Consider the following 13,418-nt stretch of genomic DNA (forward strand, 5'->3'; position numbering starts at 1 on the left):
TTTTAATACAAATGGCTTATCAAGATCTTCTTTGGTGTCAAATGTAATCCCCTGAAGACGTACTTCATTACCTTTCTTGTTGCCTGTTAAATTTTTACATGTCAGAATTGTTCGACCAATTTTGAATACATCCATCCATTATCCAAACCGCTATACCCTATCTACTGGGTCACTGGGGTCTGCTGAGAACCCTAAATACAAAGAGGACTGTTTCATTTATGCTAGGTAGATTGTCCAGAGGGGACTGGGCGGTCTCATGGTCTGGAACCCCTACAGATTTTATTTTTTTTTCTCCAGCCTCTGGAGTTTTTTTTGTTTTTTTCTGTCCACCCTGGCCATCGGACCTTACTTATTCTATGTTAATTAAAGTTGACTTGTTGTTATTTTTTATTGTGTCTTCTATTTTTCTATTCTTCATTTTGTAAAGCACTTTGAGCTACATTTTTTTTGTATGAAAATGTGCTATATAAATAAATGTTGTTGCTGGAGCCAATCCCAGCCAACACAGGGCACCAGCACACACACACACCAAGCACACACTAGGGCCAATTTAGAATCGCCAATGCACCTAGCCTACATGTCTTTGGACTTTGGGAGGAAACCAGAGCACCCGGAGGAAATCCACGCAGACACGGGGAGAACATGCAAACTCAACGCAGGGAGGACCCAGAAAGCAAACCCGGATCTCTTAACTGCGAGGCAGCAGTGTTACCCACTGTGCCACCGTGCCGCCCCCAATTTTGAATATACCATCACCACCAACTGTTTCAGCATAGTCTATTGATACGCATTTAACCAATTTGGCTGGGTAACCGATCAACAACTTCCGCGTTAATTCGTTTGACTTCATCGTTTCTCGGTGCTAGGTTTGCCCGTGTAGTCATTTCTTCTGTTGATAAACCTTCGGGATGAAATTGTTCATTAAGATTTGGACACGTAAAAATTTATAAGAGCTGAGGGCACAGGAACTGTGTCTGACGAAAGCATACACACAAATGAGAGGTGAGAGGACCGGGGGTGTGGGCCATTAACCGGAGATAGTTGAGAGGAGGGTGGGACTTGAAAAAAATCTCCTGGCAATAGTCTCGTCTCATGGGACCTGAAAAAAAATCTTCCAAAAAGTCTTGTCTCGTCGCAGGATTTTTTTTTATATAATAGAGAGACGTATTTGTATAGTTGAATTTATATATTTAGTATATATTCACAGCTATATGTATTGACATTATATTATTTATGATCTCTCTGTACGTTGCACCTTTAATCCTGGAGGATGTTATTTAGTCTGTATATGGTAGAGAGGACAAGAAAGCTCTACTTGACTTGCTGTAAATTGATGAATTATTATATTGATTCATGAAGTAACGTTGAAGTATAGACTCAAATGTTATGTAAAACATATAATCGTGCTAACCTGAAAGCCTACAAAGGCTGGCAGCTATGCTACTGTGTGCAGACTCACACTCTCACCCGGTTTATCAGCACCGAGGCCGAGCCCCTTAGGAATGAAAGTAGGTGGTCTTGAGCATCAGTTGAAGAGAGGGAAAGCACACGGCTTTAATTATCAACTCTTAAAAACTCTTCTGTAGCTCAAAGCCAGCTAGTACATACAATACGCTTTGCCTTAACTAATCCAAGGCAGCGGTTTTAAACTCTGAATCTAGAGGGCCGCAGGGGCTGCAGTTTTTGATTCTAACCATCTTCTTCATTAGTGACCCGTTTTTGCTGCTAATTCACTTCTTGTTTTAATTAACTTGACTCAGACCCCTTAGTTGTCTCTTCTTCCTTAATTAGTAACCAAATAATAATGAGACACGAAACTGCCTGCTCCCCTGTGCCCATCACACAATATCTGAAAATAAAGAAAGGCGAGGGTCTCAGTAAGGTTGATCTGCTCAGGTCACCAAAACATTTTGACGGTGTTCTTAGTAAAAACAGAAAATCAGCAGTTTTCGAAATGTGTCCAGTGGCAGAATGAGAGCAGCAACAAGCCATGGAATTAAATAATAAGTTTAATTAACAGCAAGAATCAGCTTCTCATTAAGAAACTGGTAGGAGTTTGAAGCCCCAGTTTAGCTCATTTCATGTCTCATTTAACGATGAAAAGAATCACCTCAGAGGGCCGAATCCTTAAAAACAGGGCTATTAAACTGAAGTGAAAAGAAGTTAATTAGCAGTGAAACCTGGTCACTGATTAGGAAAAGGGTGAGAATGAAAACCTGCAGTCACTGCGGCCCACCAGGCCTGGAGTTTGACATCCATGATCTAAAGCAGTGGTTCCCAAAGTAGGGGTCGCGACCCTCTGGGGGGTTGTGAGACGATTTCCAAGAAATCAAATACTTTTTAAAACTTTTTAGAAATTAATTAATTTAATTTTTTAGAAATAACATTTTATCCATAACTAACAAAGGATAAAAACTAGTAGTTAATAGTTACATCTAAAAAAAAACATGCAAATTAAAAAGCCATCAGCCTTTCAAATTTCTTTCAGTTCGATCGCGACCCCCGAGGTGATTACGACAGTTTAACGACACATCAATGGCGTCAGTTGCAGCAGATCAATTTACAAAGAAAGGTCTTAAAGCAAGAGTCTTACAAGTGGCGCCTCACGTAAAATTCACGCATTGTATTATACACAGAGAAGCTCTTGCGAGCAAAACACTTGACCCAGAACTTAAACGTGTTCTTGAGACTTGATAAAATGGTCAACAATATAAAAGCGCATCCACTCAATATCAGACTGTTTGCCACTCTCTGTAACGAACTGGGATTGGAGCACGAGTGCTTGCTTTTCCATACAGAAGTCAGGTGGCTTTCGCGAGGGAATGTGCTCTGCTGCCTGTTTGAGCTGCGGGACGAAGTGCGCTTATTTCTGATGGAGCATGGGTCCCAGCTCGCCGATCGCCTCACTGATCCTGACTGGTTAACAAGGCTAGCGTATTTGGCTTGCATATTTGAAAAACTGAATGGACTTAATATGTCATTGCAAGGTGAGAACACACACACAATTTCGCTAAATGATAAAATCCACGCATTCAAGAGAAAACTTGAGCGCTGGACTGAGCGAGTTGAAATAGGAAGGACTGATATGTTTTCTGAGCTGGATGAATTCATGGAGGAAAACGAACTGAGATGTTAACATAGTGAAGAAGTCTATCACATCCCACCTTCAACCCCTCCTGGAACACTTTACCAGGTATTTCCCAGAGGAAACAGCTCCAGAACAATATGACTGGATAAGGTCACCATTCACTGTAACGAGGGCAAAATCATCTGACATCGGACATGGAGGACGCATTGGTTGAACTGTCATGAACCTTGAAGACAATGTTTAATTCCAAGACTCTGGATGAGTTTTGGATTTCAGTCGAGAGGGAATACCCACAACTATCCAAGGCCGCTATGGATGTACCGATGCCGTTTTGCACTACCTACTTGTGCGAAAAGACTTTTTCGGTACTCACGTACATTAAAAATAAATACAGGTCACGACTGAACTTGGAGGATGATCTCCGAGTCGCGGTCTCCAAAATTAACCCAAGAATGGACTTGCTGTGCTCCAAGCATTGTGCCCACCCATCTCATTAGGTGAGGTGTTTTGTTGAAATTAAACGAGAGTAAATAACAATTTTTTTTAAAAGTTATATGGTTGTTAGAGCGTTATGTTCTTCTTTGTTGTCATGCTCTTGTTTGGATAGGATATTTTGTTGAAATTAAACAAATGAGTAAATTACTATTAAAAAAATTATATGGTTGTTAGACCATTGTGTTTTTTCGTGTTGTCATGCTCATGTTTGGATAGGCCTATTGGCGCATGTGCACCGTTGCGCACAACATTTGTGTATTTTAACCACTTCCGAGGATAGTGGGGGGTCACGAGTCACTGGCACGGTTATTTTGGGGGTCGTGAGCTGAAAAGTTTGGGAACCCCTGATCTAAAGAACTGAAAATTCTTGATATATAAAATTTAAATGCCATTAAACATATATGTACTAATGTGGACGCTTGCTTGGTATTCTTAAGTTGAGGTGTCTGTGAACTTGTTTTGTCTTTTCTGTCAGCTGAAGGCCACAGCAGCTGTGTTCTCAAAACAAGGTTTGTTTTTCTGCCAGAGAGAAAAAACTGTGGATGTGTGTGCGCCCTGCGGTGGGCTGGTGCCCTGCCCGGGGGTTTGTTTCCTGCCTTGTGCCCTGTGTTGGCTGGGATTGGCTCCAGCAGACCCCCGTGACCCTGTAGTTAGGATATAGCGGGTTGGATAATGGATGGATGGATGCACCAGAAGAAGACAAGCAGGTGGAATAAGAGGTGTGCAATCTTAGGCAGGTGGAAGGCGTACTTGTTTTATTATTCTGCACCTGCTCAATGGACAGCGGCACAGCACCTTTTATATCACGGTACCCAGAATAAAAATCCAGTTGGCACCTGTGGACGTACTCAGAAAACTCATATCGTGTGTGGCTTATAGGATCATCACAGTATCGCGCCAGGGTGCACACAATCTCTCTACTTGACAGATGCAGCAATGTTTTAATAAAGGTGCCCAGAATATTATTACATCTCATAGTTTTAGGTATTACTTTTCAAACCAACAGTCCAATTCTGTATAATGGAGTCTAATTGTGGGATGTGGTGTATTGTCTGACACTGATGAAGCTCTTTAAAGTGGGGATTTATAAGCATCACAATAAAATTTAAACCTGAACTTTTACAGTAATTTTCCATTTGTTTTAATGAGAAGGTCCATCCATCCATCCATTGTCTAACCCGCTGAATCCGAATACAGGGTCACGGGGGTCTGCTGGAGCCAATCCCAGCCAACACAGGGCACAAGGCAGGAACCAATCCAGGGCAGGGTGCCAACCCACCGCAGGACACACACAAACACACCAAGCACACACTAGGGCCAATTTAGAATCGCCAATCCACCTAACCTGCATGTCTGTGGATTGTGGGAGGAAACCCACGCAGACACGGGGAGAACATGCAAACTCCACGCAGGGAGGACCCGGGAAGCGAACCCGGGTCCCCTAACTGCGAGGCAGCAGCGCTACCACTGCGCCACTGTGCCGCCCAATGAGAAGGTCTCAGCATTAAAAACAAAGTCAGGAATCTCAGGTTTCTGGGTGAATCTCAATGGGATCAGATGTAGAAGAACTCAGAGGCCCCAAAGAAGAATTTTGAACATCTGAGGGGTGACCCACAATGCCTGGCTGGGCTCATCATGTCAAAGCTACATGTAGCAGCCACCACATGGGACTCGGCTTCCACTTCACCACCATCGTCCAGTACAAAACAAACAAACAGAAGCCCCTGGGATATGAGAAGAAAACCCGAGTACATGTAAAGGGCAGGAACCAACTATGGGAAACTGCACAGATAGACCATAAAGAGGCTGGGGTTCAAATTCAGTCTGCTTGAATTATGAGATGGTAACACTAACCACAAATTTCTATTCACTTCTCTTATACTCATTCACAGGCCTTACTGGTTTGGGCTTTAGCAACGTATGTTTGATACTGTTAAAAAAAAAACACATTCAAATTGTCCATCCAGGCAATACAGTGATCCCTCGCTATATCGTGCTTCGACTTTCGTGGCTTCACTCCATCGCGGATTTTAAATGTAAGCATATCTAAATATATATCACGGATTTTTTGCTGGTTTGAGGATTTCTGCGGACAATGGGTCTTTTAATTTATGGTACATGCTTCCTCAGTTTGTTTGCCCAGTTGATTTCATACAAGGGACGCTATTGCAAGATGGCAGAGATGCTACCCAATCAGAGCACGTACTACATATTAAATAAAACTCCTCAATGATATAAGATATGCTTCCTGCGCAGTGCTTCGCATACTTGAAAGCCCAAACAGCACATATTGATTTTTGATTGTTTGCTTTTCTCTCTCTCTGACGTTCTCCGCTCCTGACGGAGGGGGTGTGAGCAGAGGGGCTGTTTACACAGAGGCTGTTTGCCTAGAAGATACAGACGCTACTCTTGAAAAAATGCTGAAAGACTGCCTTCACATTGCTGCCTTCCTTGTAGCTGCTTTGTCTGGTGGTGTGCCTCGCATACTTAAAAGCCCAAAAAGCCTTATTGATTTCTGATTGTTTGCTTTCTCACTCTCTCTCTCCCTCATTCTCTGCTCCTGACGCACACATAGAAGAGGAAGATGTGTTTGCATTCTTTTAATTGTGAGACGGAACTGTCATCTCTGTCTTGTCATGGAGCACAGTTTAAACGTTTGACTAAAGGGTGTTATTTCATGTCTAGAGGGCTCTAATAATGTTAGAAAAAGTATTTAGAAGGTCGTAAACAGGTTTTCTATGCTCTAACTGCGAAAATATTTGATTTATAAATAAAGAATCCTACTTTGCGGAAATTCATTTATCGCGGCAGAGTCTGGAACGGATTAACTGCGATAAATGAGGGTTGACTGTATATGTAAATGGATACGTAGTCTTATGTTGTATTAAGTAAGTTTCAGAATGTTAGGTCATGTTTTAAAATGCTCACGTGCCGATGTTGGTGGCCAGTTATTACCATTCGATTTATTCTTACAATCACGTTAACAGAGACACACAGCAGCAGCATGGCAGCACTACAATGTTCTCCAGCTATACACATATACTGTATTTGTTCTCAGCTCGTACTCAATCCGACTCTTCTCCACTTTCACGGACTCCTATTTCTTCAGATTGTTTTTCTCTTTTACTAACTAGAAATAAAAAGCCCGACTCCAGACTGATTAAGAACACTGTAAACCCTGCAGTCCAAATAACTTAATTCTCTTAAGTTGTGTAAACTTAAATCTTTCTTAAAAGTTCCACTAACTTAAAAATGTAATGTCGTACTAACTGGAAATATAATTTAGAGTTTTGTAAACTTAATTTATTTGATGATGTACAATTTAGTATTGGATTAAGTACGTAGCACTCAGAATTATAAAGTCACTGTGAATTCTCAAGTTGTGACATTAATGTGTCTGCATTATTATGTCTGTTCTATGCGTCTCCACCACTGCAACGCAGGAAAAAAAGATGGAAAAACACTGAGCAAGTATTTATCGTAATAAAATATAATATAAACTAAAAAATAAAAATAGTCTTGTTAGTTTGTTGATATGTATGAGTCCAGTGTGTTAAACTGAATTTATGTGTCTTTATCCAACGACCTTGTTGTTGTAATAGCTCTGTGTTATTTCTGCGGTAGAAAAAGACAAACTGAAGAAGTGTGGATGAACAGCCAACAAACTCCGCTAATTTTTGGCTCTTGCTAAATTAGTCTGTCATTTTAAGGGTATCACGTAAGTTACGTTATAACGCTAATGTAACTAGAAGTTCAAAATTTCTTTATGATTATCGATAAGTGGTTTATTATGAGCAACATGCTGTGACTTTCAAACGGTGGTACTTAATGACATGAATTAGATGTTAGTGGCGAGGTGGTGTGGTGTCGTTCTTGAAAGCTCGTTGATTTTCATTTTTTTTTTCCTAAATACTTGTTGGAGGAGCGTGCATTTTGAGAAGCTCCGATGCGAACTAAGTGGATCCTGCTAACCGTTTACATATTTTTAAGATCTGAAATGAAGGTGTGGCTATTACAGCAGTAATCGTATTTAAAGGTACGGATTGAATGCTGTCCTGAGGTAATTTCAATATTTTATGTACTTCAGTGAGGTGCAGTTGAAAACATTGCAAAAACGGTTTTAAAAATCATTAAAACAGAATCAACTCGTGTTCAGCTGAGTCACAGAGCTGCCAGTACATCCGTGAACAGGTTTGATAATCTGATTACATTGATACATTTTAAAAGTAACTGTACATTTCAAAATCAGAGTCAATTAATTTTGTCAATTATTAATGTCATAACAAAAATGTACACTCAAAAATAATCTTTTTTAATATGCTTTCAGGCTGTGGTGTCTAGAATGGCTTGGGAGTGTAAGTTGTGTTCAGATGTTTTGATTATTTAAACATTGTAGACTGAAGCACAGTCATTTTTCAAGAGGCAGCCCACTACCATGCCTGTACGATAATTGCATGTGCACATTTCAGACGCTAAATGCTTTGAAAACTCATTTGTCAAGATATCATGAACACAGCAGTTACACACACAATGAGTGCACATTTCAGCAACCTTTTTCTGAATCTGCATTACTGTCACTACAGAAGACATTTTAAAAAACCATGAAACAGTGGTATGTCCATACAGGGCCGGTAACTACAGTACAAATGTGTAGTCTTCATTTAATTCTCATAAGAGTCGAGTGCATCAACATAACCTTGCATCAGATTTCTGCAGTGGCATCATCAGCATCGAAAAGCTAAAGAAGACTGAGAGAAATCGACCTCTGATTGGCAGGATGATGCAGACCACATTTGGCCCAAGATGACAGACCATCATCCAGTCCAGCCCACCAGTGAAAGAGATCCTGGACCTCTGGCCTGCTCTCCACATAGAGTCTGAGGTAAAATGGTTCATCTGCTGTTTCAATGTTGCTCCAGTGCTTATGTCCCATTTAATATTTCCATTGAATTGATATGTACTGATGTTCTATTACTGTTTACTTAGGTGTATGCAGAATTCCCGCGGATCACAAACCAGAACCTGCGCAACATATTCTATGCAGAGCTTGATCGTCACATCCCACGCTTGATGACCTCGCTTAGGCAGAAGGTAACCAAAACTGGAAAGATTGCAGATTCTTTGGCTGGCATTTTGAAGGTCCATGACGAACAGGTACTACACTGCCTATTTCAAAGTTACAGAAGTTTGTAGGAGCTTCTTAATTAGCAAACTTGCATGTGTGTCATTAGTTACTGTTGTGGAATGTTGTTCCGGTATGTATCTTATTTTGAGTAAAGTGCTAAATCATTGGCTACTTGTCTTTTTACAGAATATCACTACATGTGTATTTCATGGCCCACATAATGCTTAGGATGTTTCGGGGTTAGGCCATTGATCACACCTTTATTTGCTGCCGCTAAGGGGGCGATATTGTTTGGTTTACTCACCATATTTTGGACACAGTTTGAATGAAAAACTAAGAAAGCCTAATTCTTGGTGTTTATTTTATGAACTTAATTTATACAACAAAATGCAATTCTGTCTACCATTCTGTTCTCTTTAGGAATTACATGACATACACAGAAAACGTACAACTGTTCTCCAAGCACTTCCTGTGTTTCTGCGAGAGGATTGGTCTGGATTTTTAAGAACATGCAAGGTTGGTTATAAACGTATACCACACATTTTAGACCGTAAACTTCCTGCTTGTGATTGTGTATTCTTTTAAGTTATTGATTGTGAAAGAACTGGGTTTCCAATTCTTTCAGGATATTGAGGAGGCAAAGCTTGTGAGTGCACCTCTGGCCCTTATTACAGTGAACAGGGACAACACCAGCCGTCCAGTTCACTACCAACCTGAAAAATTCTGGGTTGTTATTGGAAGTGAAGTTGTGATTATCCTTCTCAGATTTGTGGATGCCCTTGTGGTAATGTCCAGTCTCATATATGCTCGACCTCTTAGTTATCTAAGTTATCTAGTTTGAATTCTTTCAAAAGATTTTGTTTAGTTTGGAAGATGGCAAATTGTCACCCAGACTGCAGACTCTCAAAATGATTTGATGGTAAATACAGCTAGAAACTGATCAGAGAAAATGCAAACAATATTGATGTCTAACCTTTAGAGAAGTGTATTGAAAAATTGCACTTGTGGAAATGAGTTTGATATGTAATATACGGAGTCACAATAGTTGTTAAATGTTGCCTGTTTCACTCTGTCTCGTCACAAATGTTGTACACGTATTAAATTGCCCTTCAGTCTGAAAATTGTTAGACTCTGTAGCATAATGGCACGATTGGGAACACTAAAATCCTGTAATCCAGAGCATTTGATCTGACACTGAGAGGTAGCCATTACAAGTATAAGAAGGTAAAATTAAAGAAGGTTATGTTATTTTATGTAACCTGTTGCACTGTCTGTGTATGTTTTGTATTTTTATTACAGCATTTTATTAATGTTGCAGTAAATGTTCAAATAAAACTTTTGAATGACAATAGTACATCCCTGAGTTTTATTTAATTAAAAGGTGGAATTACAAGTAATACATTTTGTCTTTAGATAACTCAAAATAGGCAATGCTTTTAACTTAATTTTTAAGTTACACTTCTTAATTTGATCTGAGAATAACATTTTTAATTATTATTATATATTACTAAAATATGGGAGTATACATATGCAATAATTTAACTTGAGTTAAATATTACAAGTCACTTACTCAAAAAAATAGGTTTGAAAAAATGTACATTTTAAGTTAATTAACTTAATTTTTTTGTGGCAACTTATTGCCTCATTTTTTTTTTTTTTTAAAGTTTTGCTAACTTGTTCGGGTTTCCAGTGAAGAAAACGAAGCGATCATTAAGGCACTGTGGTGGTGTGGAATCAAAGCCTCTTTGAATTCGACGATCCGAGAAGGACACGACTGAAGAAAAAAAGGAAAACGAAGGAACAGAAGGAGACGACGATTTGAAGTAGAAATGGGACTCGATAACGTCAAGTGAATAGCAAAGACACGAGGACCACAAGGGGATTCACTCAAGCAAAGACAGGTGGTGGGCTCAATGACACGAACGCGCTTGTTCGTCTCTCATTTACGTCGCGTGCGCTAACTCCGAGTGGAGCAAAGGAAAACTCACGCATGCATAATAATAATAATAATAATAATAATAAAAGCGTCCTCAAACCTGGAGTACATACCCTCTACCTCTCGTTTCGCCTCCCGCTTCACAGTCTCTCATCTCGTGCACGGCAGTAGAGACGTCAGTGTGACTCTTGTCACTGTCCGTCGCCCTGGATGACGTCACGCGGTTAAAGCCCATGCCGCACGTGTTAAACAGATTGGGCAGCGCCGGTAAAGTGTGCGATCACGTTGCCTTTCAATCAGCACGCACGCTCGGCTCGGGCCGGCAACGGGGTGCAGGTAGTGACACACACGCCGCATGCACCTAATGACTAGATTACATCTTCCCTGAAGAAGGGGACGGAGTTGCCTCGGAAGTTTGCATATTTTAATCTATCTAGTGAGCCAATAAAAGGTGTCATTCTGCTTGACTTCTCACTACATTCACAATGGCTGAAACGGTACAACACCCTAGTACTGCTTTTTCCAGTCACGTAATGAATTATATTTTGATCTTTTGTTGCAATTTTCCTCCATGGACAAATTGTGTTTGTTTAAAAATATCTTTAGATTTAAATTATTATTAATAAAATTGCCATTTGTCTAAAGGCATCAGGTTTACAAAACCTAACGTAGCCAACCAGTTTAATAGAAATAAATGGTCCTTTTACAACAAAAGAAAACAATGAACACTGTGTGTCCTTAGAGTTAACTGTCCACTTGTTCAGATTCTTTAATCCGTTCTCAGTTGTGCAATCGGGTCACAGGCTGAAGGATTCAAGAATAAAAAGCCACCGGTTCAAATCCTCTTTTATTCCAACGGCTATTAATCTTACAAAGAAGTACAACTTTACATCCACACACTTAAATTAAGCGAGTGAGCTGTTATCACTTGAACCAATCAGTCAAATCTAAATGTCAATTAAATTTTTATGTGTGATGTTGGATTTATTTTTTTTACAGTAACTGCTTGCTGCTGTAATTCATATTTGTAATACGTTTGTTCTCAGTGATGCGTTTTTAATGTTATTTCAAGGTGTCTCTGTAAAACCCCCAAGAAACCAAACTTGCCTATTAAGACAATAAAAGTCAACTGAATTTAACAGCTGTAAAATGAAATATTCTCTAGCAGTGATAAAGAGCCAGCTCATTTTTATGACTTTAAAAATCAGGAGTGGTCTCACCTAGACTTTCTCATATAGTCAGATAAGGGGATGGATATTTGAGGAGTAAACCACAAGACAATGATTATATTATATGTGCATAAAAGAACCACCAACAACAAATCAAATTAATAGTATATTGAACAATTAGATTAGATCCTGCCATGTTTTGTAGAAGTTCTGCACAGATCCTCTAAGTGAGAATTAGATTTTGTCCAATTTCAAATAATGTAAGACATCACTTACCCACTGACTTAAAAGAGGAGAGTTAGGATCCTTCCAGTTTATCAAGATAAGTATATGTGCTAAAAGTGTGGTGAAGTGTTTGTCCTTCTCCACTTTAAGCCCCTCTGTATGCCCACCAAACACAGCAGTTAGTGGATTAGGAGGGATTGTGACACCAAGGCTGTCTGACAGACACTTAAAGATTTTGGTCCAGAATGATGTTCATTTAAACCTGGGTTCGCTTCCCAGGTCCTCCCTGCGTGGAGTTTGCATGTTCTCCCCGTGGGTTTCCTCCCACAGATCAAAGACGTGCAGGTTAGGTGTATTGGCAATCCTTGAGTGTGCTCGGTGTGTGGGTGTGTGTGTGCGCCCTGCGTTGGGCTGGCACCCTGCCCGGGGTTTGTTTCCTGCCTTGCACCCTGTGTTGGCTGGGATTGGCTCCAGCAGACCCCCCCCATGACACTGTGTTGGGATATAGCAGATTGTATAATGGATGGATGAATGGATGATGTTAATTTGGGGCAGGACCAAAACATATGGCCCAGTGAGGCTGTAACTTGATTGCAGCATTTGCAGGTTGGATCTCGGCTTGGAAACATTCTGGTCAATTTTAAGAGAGACAGATGTGCTTGATAAAATATTTTAAGTTGAATAATTGAATGCTTTGTACATATGGAGCTTGAGTGAATTCTGTGCATTGCTATTTTCCATTCCTTTTCTGAGATGTTGAGTAAGAGATTCTTTTCCCACTGTACTCTGGGATCCTTAAAAGGAAGGGACTTTTTTATAGTACAGAAATGTTGTCCGAGTCCTCAAGACTGAGATATATTTTTTCCAGCATACAGGGAGGTGAGAGGTGAGGAAAATCAGGCAGGTTCTGTTTAACAAAGTTTCTAATTTGAAGATAGTGAAAGAAATGAAAAGTTAAATTTAGAATATACTTGGCTGTAGGATGCAAAGAGGTTGTCTATGTACAGATCTCTAAGTAATTTAATCTCAAATGTTTTCCAGATATTAAAAACTGCATATGTTTGCGAGGGCTGAAAAAGGTGGTTCTCTTGCAGAGGTGCCACAGATAAAGGATTCTCCATCTTAAAATGCTTCCTACATTGGTTCCATATTCTAAGTGAGTGAAGCACAATTGGGTTGTTAGTATATTGGTGATAACTTAATAACATTAATAGGGGCTCAAAGCAGGGAATATAAAGAAGTACAGCAGGATTGTATTTCTATTGTGGACCTGGGGCCTCATGTATAACGCCATGCGTAGAACTCGCACTATAACATGGTGTTAGCACAAAAGCCGAAATGTGCTTACGCACAGAAAAATCCAGATGCAGGAATCTGTGC

At 40.0% G+C, this 13,418-nt stretch overlaps 1 protein-coding gene and 1 long non-coding RNA gene across 2 annotated transcripts in view; one reads left to right on the forward strand and one right to left on the reverse strand.

Moving 5' to 3' along the window:
- LOC120533402 (gastrula zinc finger protein XlCGF26.1-like) overlaps positions 1-13,418 on the reverse strand; it is a 43,021-nt gene that overhangs the window by 22,411 nt on the left and 7,192 nt on the right. The window lies entirely within an intron of this gene.
- LOC120533490 lies at positions 8,655-10,086 on the forward strand. The gene is made up of 3 exons (XR_005634510.1): positions 8,655-8,737; positions 9,129-9,224; positions 9,334-10,086. It is a non-coding gene; the product is annotated as an uncharacterized LOC120533490 (long non-coding RNA).

The sequence above is a fragment of the Polypterus senegalus genome, chromosome 8 (genome assembly GCF_016835505.1).
Source record: "Polypterus senegalus isolate Bchr_013 chromosome 8, ASM1683550v1, whole genome shotgun sequence".
In the NCBI taxonomy this organism is placed as follows: Eukaryota; Metazoa; Chordata; class Cladistia; order Polypteriformes; family Polypteridae; genus Polypterus; species Polypterus senegalus.